General features: G+C 37.3%; 1 protein-coding gene across 10 annotated transcripts in view; it reads left to right on the plus strand.

Moving 5' to 3' along the window:
- LOC144450451 (homeobox protein Mohawk-like) overlaps positions 1-16,288 on the plus strand; it is a 93,231-nt gene that overhangs the window by 35,194 nt on the left and 41,749 nt on the right. For 6 of the 10 annotated variants that reach the window (XM_078141060.1, XM_078141055.1, XM_078141056.1 and 3 more), the window contains exon 2: positions 3,697-3,917. The gene's annotated coding sequence lies outside the window, so the exon portion shown is untranslated. Of the gene's footprint in view, positions 1-2,338; positions 2,377-3,696; positions 3,918-15,660; positions 15,758-16,288 lie in introns of those variants that run through there. The other 4 variants (XM_078141052.1, XM_078141057.1, XM_078141062.1 and 1 more) reach the window with 3 other exon arrangements.

Genomic DNA, 16,288 nt, shown 5'->3' on the forward strand with positions numbered 1-16,288 from the left:
TGTTGTTGTTGTTGTTGTTGTTGGTGGTGGTGGTGGTGGTGGTGGTGGTGGTGGTGGTGGTGGTGGTGGTGGTGGTGGTCCGGGGATGGGGAATGGCTATAATGGCCACGGTAGTCCTGTTTTGTTCCCCAGACAGAAAGGAATTGATTTGCTTAATATTCATGAGACAGTACATAACTAAACTATTCACAAAGCCATATCCAATGAAATTCAGACACTAAGAGTTGATGTACCCAACATTTATTGCAAGACCAAATGGAATTACGAAGAGTCTACTAACTTATTCAGTCATTCTTATGTAATTAAGTGACAATATTGGCAATCATGGGTGGGTGTTAAAATATCAATTTTTATATATTGCTAGAACTCATGTAAAGAAAAGTGAAAACGTGAACTTCGTTTTACAAAAAAATTCTAAAACCTCTTCTTTCTTATTAAGCAGAAATATTGAGAAACTGAAAACGAACTTCGTTTTTTGGCCGTATATCCTATATTACCACCCTTCTCTCCTATGTAGTGTGTTCCACCCGCATTAGGATTTTGTATGATGTTTTACATTCATGATCTATCAGTTCAAACATAAATTAAAATTGGTTTTAAGAACAACTGCCAATAGTATTGTCTTATTCATTGAACCAGTACATAACGAAGGTTCATCTCTGTTCCGAGTCGACCAAGAAATGAAATAACAGAGTTTAACGTTGTTCCACTATTGTTGTGCGTTTGAATAATTTTTCGGAAATAGTTTGTTTTGAACACGCGAGCATATCACTATGCTGGTACTTTGAATTATTCACATGGTTCACATATTTCTTCTTTGTTATTCGTTTTGAGGAGGTGTGTGACAGTTGCAGAAACTGATCCAAGTGTACTGTACTATATCTAGTCATTACAGTTTGCAATGATATCTATTGAAATAACATATTGTCATTGTCTACATATTATCTTTATCGTATTTGCCTATATTAATAATATTATACAAGTCAATTATTTTCCTTTTCCTAACTTATCCCACTACTGGTTTTCTTCTATCTCCTTTCATTTCTCTTCTTCAATCTATGTTTTCTGTCTGTCTGTCTGTCTGTCTGTCTGTCTGTCTGTCTGTCTGTCTGTCTGTCTGTCTGTTGACCGTTTGTCCCTGTCTTGCTGACTGCCCCCCCTCTCTCTCTCTCTCTCTCTCTCTCTCTCTCTCTCTCTCTCTCTCTCTCTCTCTCTCTCTCTCTCTCTCTCTCTCTCTCTCTCTCTCTCTCTCTCTCTCCCCTCTATCTCTCTATATTGCCATACTCAAGAAAAACGGAAACGAATCACTTTCCTTTAAGCATCTTTTGTGCTTTATCTATTTCGAAATTTTGGTTTCATATTTACTCGCAAGAAAAAAAGTACATGATTTGTAAGTTTCTGCTGATGATTTTCAAAGTGACAGGAAACTGCAGGGTCAGACAATTGTATAAGTTGTTTTTGTTCAATAACCAGAAGTGCTATTTTCCACCAACGTTATCTAGAGTTACCAAGAAACAAACAGGAAATGTCAAATTCCCTTATCTGTCACTTATAAGAAGTCTTACAAAGCAGCGTATTGACAATGTTCGACAAACTTACAATGGTTGTCCTGACCCAATCACAATCAGATGTTCAGATTTGCATTGAGTATGTTCTTTATTTCATGTTAAGTCGTTCGTTGTTATGATGTTCAGTCTGTGTATAGACAAGCAAAAGATTTTCCCTGTCTTTATTCTGTGTTATGTTTGTTTTATGTTAAATCACAGACGGTGGTTATGACAATACTCTCCCTCTATCTGTCTCTGTCTGTCTGTCTGTCTGTCTGTCTGTCTGTCTGTCTGTCTGTCTGTCTGTATGTCTGCCTGTCTCTCCCTCTCCCCTCCTCTCTCTCTCTCTCTCTCTCTCTCTCTCTCTCTCTCTCTCTCTCTCTCTCTCTCTCTCTCTCTCTCTCTCTCTCTCTCTCTCTCAGATTTCCTCTCTATCTTGGCCACATTTAACCCCAACATTCATGTTACTTCGTTACAACTCGTAGACAAAATAAGTCATTACAATGTCTAAAACCAGAAACAAGCAATAAACACATTTGTCGTCAAAGTATTAGCCAGCATCCAATAACTCCGTTATTAGAAACACATAGTCGCAAACACCAGTATTCAATGACGATGCCAACTTTAAATACATGTGAACTCTTGTTCTGTTGATTGACGCTTTCAATATTGAGCCGGTAGTGAAAACGACATGAACGATTGCGATGTTGATTTCATCCATATACGTCACATATTTCAATAGAAATTAACATAAAATCCTCATTAGCTACCCGGAGTCGTATTAGACCACACCCAATATTGGCTCACCGTTCGGTGATGAGCGCATCAGGTAAAGTCTTATCTTTATTATAGGTTTTGGCGTAATGTTTTATTCGAATTTGCCTTTTTCGTCATCTTAGAGCTTCCACAGAAGTCCAGGTCTTATGTTTTGAACTCCGAATTTTGCATCATTCCCAAGAACAGTTCTTATGTGAAAACGAAGGCAACATTTGGGTGTTACATTACTTTAGTGGCCATATTGGAAACACTCAGGCTGGCGATGACGTCGATTATTTTATGATGATAACAACTCGATACGGACGGCAACATTTCAACATGTCGTCATCAAAGTTATCAAGTCTTCTTGTTGGAAACATCTTGTGTTTGTGAGAATTTCGTGATTTTTTTTTCATATACAGGAGTAAACGTTTCTGAATTGCCCAGAATGGGAACTTTACCGTTACATTAGTAGTACGTTCAGTCACGTCTATCGCGTACCGAGTCAGGGATAGAAGTTATGAATTTTTGATAGCTGTCTAAATTGATGGTATTATATAGGCCTATTTCAACTGTAAGTGAACGTGGGTTTATTTTATCTGGCAATACTTACCACACTCATTGAGGCCATTTGCAAGATTAGATTTTCCTAAGTCAAGGTCTCCATCGAAGTTTTACAAGACGTCGGACATTGTCAATAAACTTGCCGAGTTTTTTATACCTTGCACGACATGTGAGGTCTTAAGAGTGAACGATTCTGACACGCTTGTTGAGTGTACAATTGGTTCAAACGTGGCCAGATATGAAGCAATGCATTGGCTGTATTGTATTCTCCAAATGGCTTGTAACAGGACCAATACGAGACTATTGTGTAGAACTCACACCTAAAAGGACTTCACTAAAAAGCCGTACGTGTCTATAGCCATCACTTTGTATATGTATGTTGATTTTATGGTTAAGTATCCACCTTCATCAGGTCAGTGCTGTCACCAAAAGGTCACATAAGATCAAACTTCAAATCATCCTTATTGTGAGGTGAAAATGGCGTATGTTTGACTGCACTTCAAGTCGAAACATTATGTGAGTCTTGGCGAGTCGTACAGTGTTATATGGATTGGATACGAAAGAGAGAGAGAGAAAGAGAGACGGACAGGGAATGTGTACCACCTGGTAGTGTATTCAATTTCAGTCTCACATTTTAAATCATTCCCCTGCTACTGTGTTCACCATTGTCTAGTTACTACTCAAATTCACCACGTCTAGGTCACTATATGTTTTAGGTGAATTGCGACTCACTGCTTGTCTGACCCCGATTCTAATGTCAATCATTCCAGGATGTTTAGAAGAGAAGCCGAGCTGAAAGACTGTACTTAAACCTTCTTTTCTTATGCAGGGTTTCTGAACTGTTGGTTAGGACCATAAGTTGAGTGACTAGTTAAAGTGTGACGGAGCAGATACCACTCTACCGTATTACACAGCTAGTGACCAGTGAAAGTGACGGAGCAGACACCACTCTACCGTATTACACAGCTAGTGACCAGTGAAAGTGACGGAGCAGACACCACTCCTGTATTGCTAGTTAACATTGATGTAGAGCTTCGTTCTTGATTGCTGGTATGTGAATTTTCATCTTTTTTCAATTTATGTCTTCCAAACTTTACAATATTATTTTGCGTTGAACTTGTAACAAACTTAACCCCAAAAGGACGGAAATCTGACAAAATTATCATTAACGTCATCAGCATGTCACGTCATGCACCGTCGTCACACCGCAAGTCAACACCGTCGTCACACTGCACAGTCAGCACCGTCGTCGCACCACACAGTCAGCACCGTCGTCGCACCACACAGTCAACAGTCATCACACCGCACGGTCAGCACCGTCGCCACACGGCATAGTCAGCGTCTAAGCTTACAAAACACCTTCTCGTTCCCCATATTTGTGATCAATATATAAAATCTACACGAGGTGTACTGTCTAATGTCTTTATAACCATTACCACGTACCCTATGGTATTGTTTTGTTTGTATTTTAAAAAGCATGATTGTTTTTCTTCACCATTGAACGTTCAACTCTTCTCCCTAGGGGATATTTCTTCTATCAACTCTATCAAGGATTGCTATTAGAGGTAGCCCAGTCAACGCCTGGTTGAAAAACCGGCTTGAAAAGTTATGTTTTGACCACAAACATCTCATACAATCAGATAGATAGGTAAACTATGTTTATGATCATGTGTTGAACGACTATATCTCCATTTACATTATCGTATACTTCAATAAAACTGTATAAGAGAATAACAAGAACGTCGGTTTAATAAATTTTGATGTTTATCTTCAGTTATATTCTTTAAAGCAAGGATACTTTTATTTCCTGTGGTGCAAAACCAGAGTTTTATGATGTTGACCAAGTTCTGTTTTTGTAGTTTAGGGGTTTTTTTGCGACAACCCTAGACCGATGTTGCCTTGAAGTTCAATGAGTGTTTGTACCCTTGGTTCGTGCAATTATGCGTGAAATTTGACCGTTTCCCTGGTGGAGTAGCGCCATATCGATTCCTCGTCGAAACTTTGTTGTACTTTTATCCGACAAGGGCGTTTAATTACGACTTCAAACATGTTAAGTCCTCCACCAGTTAACTAAACATAAATACATGGGGCAGCCTGCGTTGTGATGAAATGTTCTTGCGACAGGTGTTGTAGAGGGGTCGGTGTGGTTTCAGTTACATCTAAAACAGGTCGACGTGGAACGCAAAGGAACTCTACACCAAATAGGTACTGTGAGAAGTGGTCTAAAAATGTCATATGCATGGAATCTTTTTGGTACAATATTCAAATTAAGACGTTCATTTCACGCTACACTGTTCATCCAAGTTACTGTAATTGTTGGCAAAAGTGGTTCCCACAATTTCACATTCGTTCGATTAATTGTTCTTGATAAAAATGCATGGTGATCGGACATGGTGACTTGTCCATCAATTCTTCTTTTGAAAACCATTCAAGTGGTGATGATAGGTAAGATCTCCAAATGTGTGTGCAAGGAGGGAAGATTCTCAGACTAATGTCAACCCGTACATGTTACCCTGTAAAAGTGGCACAAGCTCAGTTAACAAGAATTCTTACTTAGACACAAACTGTAACTTTTGTGAAAATACTTATGTAAAACCTCAATTAAAGGCCAAAATTTCAATCCCATGTTCTCGTATTAGTGTTGAGTCATGAGGATTACATGGGATTATTCTTTTGTTCTGGGCCATTATTCTAATATATTTCTTTTGTTCTGGGCCATTATTCTAGTATTATTCTTTTGTTCTGGGCCATTTATTCTAGTATAATGTAATTATCCATTTATACTTTCTAGAGTACTAAAAACTAATTGTATCGACGGTGTTGTTGGTACAGTTGATGACACTACCTACTATAAGGCTTTCCTAAGATTTTTACTTGTAAACATATTCTAAATTATGGCATCAAATCATTTGCATAAAATGGCTACATATCAGGTCTGTATTCTGCCAATAGCAAAATGATGGTTAGGTATTGGATAATACAATATAGTTACTTTGGAACGGTAAATTGGAAATGAATCCGACCTTTCGATCCATCTAACTATGGACATTGCTCACGCTCTGAACAATATATTCTCCGTGGTTCAGTATGTTCCGATGAGTAGTAGGTTGTAAGTGATTTCAATAACCATCAAAATTTGCTCATTCCTCAAAAAATGTGACGCTATAAACCCGCGGAATATTTAGTTGAACGAAATAATGTTATTTTCATCACATAAAATTGAAATATCCATTCATGAAAATTCACCCTCCTCCACCCACCCCTTGAATTATATTTCGTCCACAATTTCTTACGACTACCATTTTTGTGTTTAAAACGAATTGTTCCAGAACAAAAAAATATTTTATTCGCGTTGTCTACAAACTCATGTCAGTTTATAACAAATACTTACTGCATTAAAAGATAAAACTGAAATACTCAGTCTTCACCAATATGGAGTTGAAACATGACAAACTGAATGGTGAGGAAATAATAGTTATAAAATCGTCAGTACACGACTAAATGATGAATAGTTAGAAGTAACGAGTCCTTGAAATAACATTATTCCATTCTAGTTTGCAATGTGCTATGTCGAGCCTTGACAACCAGATGTCATAGGTGTCTGTTTAGAACCTCAATTTACGCCCTCTTTTAGTACTTAACAACTGATTTTTAAAATTGTACTTACTTCATGTTTAATTCCAATCTAAGATGACATAGATTCGTAGGAAAAGTTTTCAAACAACCAGAAAATTTTGTTGAAACATGCGATGTTTTGTAAACTAAGTGAAAAGGGTAACAGCGTAACAAAGTTCGCACTTGAAATCGTGCAGTTATTTCTGCGGCTCATATCAAATTTACACAGGTTCGTAAACATCAATTGTTTGTGAACATTCTGTGGGAGGGAGAGGCACTGCGAGAGACGAAACCCGAGAACTACCTGTTAAAGCTAGGTTTCCTATACGTGTGTCCTGCCTATAATCTTTTCACACAGTTTTGGTATGATGTTCAAATGCCCGTCGTTGTAACCTTTACACGTCGTGTCGATTGATACTTGACGCGTTCAGTTCATCCATCGAGTATACAGCAGTCACCTAATTTTGGTAGCGCAGCAACACTCGCCATTTGTCCTGTACAGCAATTATTTTTGTTGATAAATAACACACAATTTGTATCAAAATGTTTACGTTAGGGTCTTGCAAAGGTCATGGGGTCATTTGTCTGGTAGATCCTAGGGCACATATCCCCAGATTTGAAGTGTGAAGTTTATCTCGTCCCAAGTACGTAAAACACAATCTAAGAACGATAATATCGATACCATTTTTATTTATAATCCTCAATATTATGTTTATGATAATATCAAAATTAGAGCAAGAGGTATTTCAAGAAGACATTAGGCTGACATTGACGTCATATTTGTGTAAAGAAAAGGGTAAGACAGAAGATAAAAGTGTTATTAAAGGGACACAGTCTGTAACACCAAACGTTATTAAAGGGACACAGTCTGTAACTTTATTGTCGGAAAACTGTTATTAGACAGACACGGATTATAACTTTATCGTCAGCAAACCAAGCGTTATTATAGGGACATAGTCTGTAACTTTATTGTCGGAAAACTTAGACACGGATTATAACTTTATCGTCAGAAAACCAAACGTTATTAAAGGGACATAGTCTGTAACTCTTCTGGTTATGTTTGATATTAAAATATACCGATTTTATTCAAAATTTATGTTTTGAATACATGTTTTATTTTTGTGATCTAGTCTAGAGTTAGTCATAGCTTGTTTGAATAAAACGTTGGTCCGTAGATATAAAAAAAATATAGATTAAAGTGAGATTTTAAGATAGAATAAAAAATCTAAATTTAATATGATAACGCTGTTTTCAAATCAGATATTATAAGTACTCATATCATAATTTCGTGCGCTATTTGCACATAAAAAGATTTCCCAATAACAAATGATTGCATTGGAGAGGTCAAGCATCATACTAACGAACGTGTGTATATCAGCACACCTGCGCAGTGAGTCGAATCGAGTTTCATATGGCTCAATCATCACTGTATTTGCATAGCCCAACTCGTACTGGTTGTATTACATACATAGGTCACAATTTCTCCTGACCCTTCCTTGTTAGTTAAATTATACAGAATCTGAACACGCAAGTCGCAACGTTGCCGCTGGATTAGAGCTTAGAAGAGTGTATTTAGCAATGGAGTGAATGTTCCGTGCCACTGCACAGAGCTTACAAACACGAAACAGTCCCGAGTTTTAAAAAAGTAGTGTTTGACGATACCGCCACCGCCATATTATTAGTGAAATGTAACAGGACACCGAAAAGCCTTTCAATTTTTATGACAATTTATTTACAATGTAATATTTTGTATGCGTTTATCGCACAACAACGCTAAAACAATAAAACATACAATATCCTTCAAGTTTCTAAGATAGTGTGATCTTCTTTCTAAGACAGCGTGATCTTCTGCAGATACATGACCGATTTGGAATGATTCTCCCCATCAACTTTCACGCTAAAATTTGCGAACACTATTTTGTTTTCGTGCAAGTTTTCGACCCATCATCTTTTTATTTTAAACAAATTAAGATAAATTAGTTTACATTTTGGTGAAAAACGATATAATTTCAATGAAATGCCAGGATGAGGTGACCAACAGGATGGCTGCACGTTTTGACTAATTGTAAAGTGAATATTGGATTAGGTTAGCACTAATTATCGAAGAATCAACTTATACATTAAGGCGTGCCATGTTGACCCACTTTGTTACGGTATCAAAATGCACACTTAAATATGCTGGTTTCTATGACAACAACAAAAACCTGCTCACTGATAAAACATTCAGAAAGTCAACTGAAAACCACAAATTGCAATGTATCCATAAGCTCTAGGCGCTACTTATGTGTGAAAGCGATAGTACTTCAACTTTGGTTGTCATTTAACAATTCCCACTTAGTTTCCCGGGGCGGACACTTGGTTTGCAAAATGCCAGGCGCTGCGAAGCCTTTGATGTTAGTAGAAGGACGGATAAACTACGGAACACGTCTAGCTTTTTAGTGAGTGGTTTTCCGACGTATTAACACGCCAACTGATATGGAACATTAGTTCGAAGGGTTATATCTAGATCGTCAAAAAAACCTCGAACACCGACAACAAAAATCTGTGAATGTAGATTGTACGTCGCCCTGGAGCTCTCTTGGCAAAGCGTATTCAATCGGCTAAACGGTAAGAGATTACCTTTCACAAAATCTCCTTTCATTTTCTGGTCTACTGAGCCTACGTCATGATTGCCGAGGCATGCTTGCCAGGGCAGACGGTTATGGCGTGGGTCAGCCACGGTACAAGTGAGCAACTCGTTGGAAGAAAATGTGAGAAATTCCGTAAATGATGAATTCCCGGGTCGCGTTGCACCTTTTCGGGTCTGATGTCTACGGATGGCTACTCTGTGTAATGGTTTCCACATGAAAGAACTGCATCAGTTGAAAACTTTTACAATAATAGGGTGAAAGGTCACAAGTCAGGGGTCATTTCCCACAGATACGTTGTTTGCTGGGGCTGAATTATTAAAATGATCTTTAGATATGATATATGCGTTTACTTCTGAATGTTTGGACACGTGATGGACACGTGAACACAAGTACATAAATACGTTGAGATATTCAGCTGCATTTCACCAACCAACCCCCAGAAATGTCAGTACATGGCCGAGATAGGAATACTTCTGGAAATGTTACATGATCAAAGACGTCGACTCTAAATGTCGGCAGTACTAGTTGAGTGAAAACCATTGTATAAAAAATAATGAATCATGTTATGCTGGTGTTATGTTTCATTGTCTGGAGTCCTACACGTGTTACCAATACACTCACAAATTAGTCTGATTATATTAGAAATACATACATACATACATACATACATACATACATACATACATACGTACGTACGTACGTACGTACGTACATACATACATACATACATACATACATACATACATACATACATACATACATACATACATACATACATACATACTCTCTTGTCTTTATGTAAATAGATATATTTTCTAAATCTAAAATGAATGACCAACAAACACTCCAAGCAATAAGTATCTTGAAATAGAAAGACTAGTAATTCATGTTAACGATTTTTCAGAATGGATGTTTTAATCTGATGTGCCGGGTTAATTTTTCATAAGATGCAAAACACAGCAAACCATATAATCGAGTAAAGGAAGACGCTATGTGATACACACCATAATGATATTTCGCTGTGATACATCATACATACAAACTTAGTTATTGGCTACGAGTGTTTGCTTTACAAATGTTCATTGAAAGCTGGAACTTTAATTACTATATATGGCTTAGCGTCCCGCGTGTCTCCTGTCAAGGATTTTTATAAGGAATATGTTATTATATTGTACTTTTCTTGACAAAAGTTGTGATTTTAACCAGATTAATACGAGTGAATACTTAAATCAGAGTTAATTAAGGTAACTGTTAAAGAACTAGTCCTAGCCCCTAAAAATACAATATAACAACGAAAAGAGGTTATGCGGTCAATTTAGTGCCCAGTTGAATAAAGCATTGCGTGAGATAACGTTAATTGATTTAGCTTAGACACTACGCTGATTCCATTGTCATGTACGTCATTCAAATTATTGTCGCTGGGTACGTGCTAATAAGAGCAGACTCGTACTTTCACCTTAGATGAATCATACAGTCTGTCACTAAATGTCGGAACACAATACGGCTCTACATCTCATCTTCTTAATTAATCGCCATCTCACTACTTTATTCGTCCAATTTTTCGTCCCCATAGCAAATGTTTGGATTCACAAGGTAATCAATGCACACACTGGCCTGGAAGAGATTTGTGAATGACGTCACCATCCAGACTATAAATGACGTCATCATCCTATTATATTCATATATCCTTTCATTTGCCTGGGACTCGTTTGCATAGAAGTGGTATTGGTTTACACTGTACTCAATAGTTCTACAATATTATCATTGCTGACATTAGATCCTGTTATCCCAAAGTTGATCGTCACATCCGGGCTACAGAATCAAATGTTTCAGAACCAATTTTTTTTGGAAATGATATTACTTTCAAACCAAGTTATAACATGACTGGATTGATAATGGTCATTTTCGTTGCTTCAATCTAAAAGAGATTTGTGAAGAATAAAAAATTACAAAGAAATTATTTTGTTAACCAATTTGATTTTCGGTAATCATATTCATGTTCTTTTTTGTATTTCTATTTGTCGTGCAAGTACGAATATGTGGCCATTTCCTCGAGGAAATCTTGAACAATTAAATATATTGAAGATCAAACTTCTGGTATGACCGAATGTACAATGAATATGTCTTTGACGCCAATCTAAAATAAAATAGATGTTTCTCTAAAGAGAAAAATAGAAAGAAAAAGATAGATACATACTGATTAACATCCTGGTTCTTGCGATAAAGACTCATTTGAACTGCATTGTCGATCTAGTGATTGTAATCTTTACGAAAACATGGAATTACCAAAATAGGTCATCTGTGCTATTTACAAATCATACGTGTGCAGTACAATGATAACACGGGTCTTGCGTGTTAGGTGAAAACCAGTCCCGTCAACGCGGAATAGAAGTTTGATCGATGAAGATAACATATCAAATATTGCATTTTTTGAAGAAAATGTTTCAGCGGTGTGTACCTAGTTTCTTTTTAATTACATACATACATACATACATACATACATACATACATACATACATACATACATACATACATACATACATACATACATACATAGGCAGTCAAATCACAAGAACTGGCATGAATGCTGATGGCAGATGACTCAATCTTAAACTTAAAATGGATTAGATAAGATGTGGTTGTCATGGCAACACTGTAGATGAAACTATTGTGAGGTATCAAATGTTTGATGTCAAATTTACGGACTATGAAAATTGCAAGTCATCTGTTGTGATATGTGAAACCATTCCGTGAGAAGAGTGCATAGTTAGAGTATTACTCACCGCAAGCTTTTCTAAGGACGCACTGACTATATATATATATATATATATGCACGTATTAAAGGCTAGATAAAAAAGTCATTACTACACAGTTCATGCACTCTGATGGACTTAAAATGTAAGCCGCATAGTTCAAGGTTATAGTTTATCCTTCAAGTGTTTAAAAAGAAATCATATGCAATTTTGTTTGGTCCGGGGGGGGGGGGATTTTGGCTACATATTAAACCTGCACTAGCTGCAACTTGGACATTTTTTCATCAAATAACCAAACATTTATTGACTAAAATTTGGTCATTAACTTTTTAAAAAGGCACTACATCTGTTAATTAATGGTCAATATTATATATAGTTAACGTCGTGACAAGTTTATATCTTGAGCAAAAGCTCGGTTTTGAATCTGTCACAATGTTAAAACTATACTGATTGTAACTGGAGTATAATTTTTCGATCAAACAACCACAATCTGTTCACTGAAAATTGTTAAAATACCCATAATACTTTGTACTTGTTAACAACATGTCGTGATCACCGTTGAGGTAGGTGCTTTTTTGGTTCGGACCCAAAAATCAATTTGATTTGTTTATCGTGTATACAGCTGCAAAAATATACGCTTACCTTCAAGTGATACAATAATGTTCACTGTGTACAGTATTACGTCTCAGTTATTGTAACTAACATAACATTATTTTTAAACCCATTCCAGTTGCATCTTTAAAAAGCAGATTCTAAATACTGAAGTATACTTAACTGTCACTTGTTATTGGCAAAACTCAAATCTGTATTCAGCAATACTATAGAAGCAATTCAATGACACAACAGTATATCTATACAGTGTAAAATACTGTTAATGCCATCGATGCCATGTATCTATAGTAAATAGAAACAAACAAAGACAATACAGATTTTGTCCTGGTTGCTTTAGTTTATGTCTAGGGAGTCAGGAAAAGTCACTTTCATTACTCTACATCACGTGACCTCTTTAAAAAAGAGAAAGAAAATTATCCAAGTTAGCCATGAACTGACCTCTATACATTGGGGTATGGAATTCTTGGTATGGTGCCCAATTACCTATGCTGATATCATCAGGGCTCCGGTATCTATCAGTCTCTCTACCTAATCGACCTGTAAGGTCATGCATGTAGAAACAATAAATACAGACACTAATGCTATTGATGACATCAGCATAGGTAATTAGGCACCATACCCAGAATTCCATATCCCTACTGTTCTGCAGTTGGTTCATGGCTAATTTGAATAATTTTATTCTCTAATCTTTAGTCAAGTCACATGGTGGTAAAAGTGACTTTCCATGACTTACTGACATCAACTGCTAATGCATTTAGGACGAAATCGGCCTTGTTTTTGTTCCCAATTACGCTATTTTAGAGTTAGTAGTTAAATAAAGGTTTTGTAAAGTATTTTCACTTGAGTAAAAAGGGTTTAAACTCAGTTGTTTATCATTTTATTTAGATATAGTGTGGATGTTTATTACAGAAGTACACTGCTCAATTACATGAAGTAAATGATTGCTTCCTAAACACATTCACGCCTAGCAATATAGAAAAGTTGAATTTTCGAATGTGTGGAATATTGCACATGCGCAGTTTGATGAGACCGGTTATCAAAACTAAAAGAGGAAAAGTTCATGCTTGGTTAACAGTTCAAACAATTGATGACACTATGAAAGAAATTTGTCAAGTCGTCAATTTTATGATGAAAAGACACTGTGACGTAAATACAGAACTTTTCTAAATACTTTCCATGCCACGGTTTTAGTACGTTCATAATTTTCTATTCACTAATTTCTGCAATATATCATTTCGTTACGTGTGGAAGTAAATGGTGGTTGTGTAGAAAGTTGACCTAGAGGTCAAACGATACGTACCTTGTCCGTCGTATACATGTATTACCATATGTAGACATCATTAATATTGTGTTACATTCATACTGCTAATTGTCCTTCGTTTTTCCACTGATATAATATCAATTTATACAACCACATAAAAAAATAAAAAGTAGCAAATTTCAAATATTTGCCTTGGTTCAGTAATACTATGTTTTAACAGATACAACAATTATGATAAAATATACCCATCACAAAATAAATGTTTGTTTATTTAGTTTTGTTACAGTTTTGTGTTGCCCTATATTGGGAGAGGATACTTCGAGATACGTAGTTGAACTGCACCACATTAATCAATAGTTGTGGTTCTTTCTAATTGAAAACAACATTTACTAGTTGTAAATTCAGTAATAAAGATTCACTTCCCCAACTGAGAGTGGTTTAAAGTAGCAAGGTTACAACTGTTCTTTCTCACAAACGTCATCATGAAATAAGTATATTGGGTCAGTGTGCCGCGTACTTGTCCCGCGGATAGAACATGTGTCCTTGTAAGTGTGTCTGCTGTGGCACAATTTTAATTGGAGTAACGAACATCCTACTGAGCCCAGCCTCCAGAGTAAATCTGTGTTTGTCGAACTTACTTAGTTAAAGTTGAAGTTCAAATGACCCATAAAGAGTGGCGCTGGCTAGATGTAGCTTATTTAATCACCCAACTATTTATCTGGAATAGATCAGTTCTCTTTTTCGCAAATATGGTATTGAGGGTCAGCGTGGCAACACCTTTAAAGAAGCGTCTGACCACAGTCCCTCCATCACTGGTCTGACATGGCCCATCGGTTGATATACTAGTAACCCCTTTCTCCGGAAAAAAATGGTGACCTTGTAAGTAAGCATACCTTTGTATTTGTACATGGTCGTGGGACAAAGTCATGACTTTGTGCAAAATGTTAAAGTTTCTTTCGGCAGATGTAGTAGGCATATCAGGCTGTATCTTTGACATTCACCACATGCACTTATCAAACATATTGCACAAGACTGCACACCATCCAGGTTATAAAACTCGAAGCCATGTCTGTGGATAGGTTACGACAGGGTACGAGTTTGCAGAACATTGTTTTAACTCTCATAGCCTCGTTAGAGAAACAATGTGTTGTGTCATTTGGTATCCTACGATTTGGGGGGGTGTGATACGGACTACATGGATGATTCAGTAGCCAGCTTGAGTGTGCGTATACTACAATTACTTGGCATATCGGCGTTGATTGAATTTTACGAGAGAGAGAGACCAGAGAAAAAAAGACCCAATATTATACGATACTCTGAGTTAATTTGCATGACGGGTCTTGCCCCGGGTCCTACCCTTTGAATGGAAAGCTTCTCTAGTTTCTCCTACCGTCTTTCCATCTCGACGTTCCCGGGTTGCTAGGATCATTTAATTATAAGGTTGCATTCCGTGTTCGTGACATTTGTAAAGTTTGAAATGACTGGAATATCTAGGCTCTTATAGCCGTGAAGTCAGTGGCATAGCAGAGGTAATTGAATGTCTCAAAGCATGGGAGGATTAGTAAAACCGCGACCTGAACGAAAATACTTTCTGCAAATCTGAATCGGGTAGTTTCCCAAAGAACGGCTCGAATGACCGACTCACCCGGCATGTGGTCATTACGCGAGAATTTGCCACGTTGTTCTAGCCTTTTCGGTCTCGTCACTACAGATGGCAAAAGAATAAGTCTGTTGTTGGGGAGATTTAGCGTGTCCGACATTAAGACACCGAACACTGGATAATCTCAGAACCTGTGACTTGTCTTTGTCTATGCATCTGTTACTTACTCCAGCACCACACATCAATGATATATGCTACGCATGCGCGCTGATATGACTGTCAATCACACAAGACGAGCTCCAGTAGCGTAGTTGTGCATGTACTCGTCAAGGGGATGGTTGCAGCTCCCATGCCCTCTTCAACAGCTCAAGAAATATCTTGTTTTCGCGCCGTTTTCATGTTTCTACAGTCGGAGTCAGGTAGGTTATTTCACTCTCTGCCGTAAAAGTGTATCAGGTATAGCATCAAGTAAGTAGTTTGCGATGATGGATATTTTATTTGCGACTGTCAGGTCGAACATCTAACGTACGTACATGTGCCTCCAAAATCAAACGATGCTACTGGGTCTCACCATACAGACGGTGATGGACAAATTTAACTTCGGAGTTCGTCAGATTTAGATGAAAGACCCGTGTTGGTGGACTATCGTTTATTACACGGATTGTGTAAAAACTGGCTGTCGACTTTCGACTGGATGGACCGTCCTCATTCATTTTCTGGAAAGTACTGATCGGAGACTTCATAAAGGAAGGAATAGATAGGCACGTATTGAGGAGAGTGCATGCACGATTCAACTACAGCGATACTATGCCGCTATAAATTGTCTACACTTTAAGTGGCTCGAAACATTGCTGTTTACGGAGACCCTGATTTGTTGAGATAAGACCGATCACGTCTATCGAGAACTTGGCAAACAACCAACCCATCCAACTGGGTTTGTTGCATCCGTT

This window comes from Glandiceps talaboti, chromosome 20 (assembly GCF_964340395.1).
Source record: "Glandiceps talaboti chromosome 20, keGlaTala1.1, whole genome shotgun sequence".
Lineage (NCBI taxonomy): Eukaryota > Metazoa > Hemichordata > Enteropneusta > Spengelidae > Glandiceps > Glandiceps talaboti.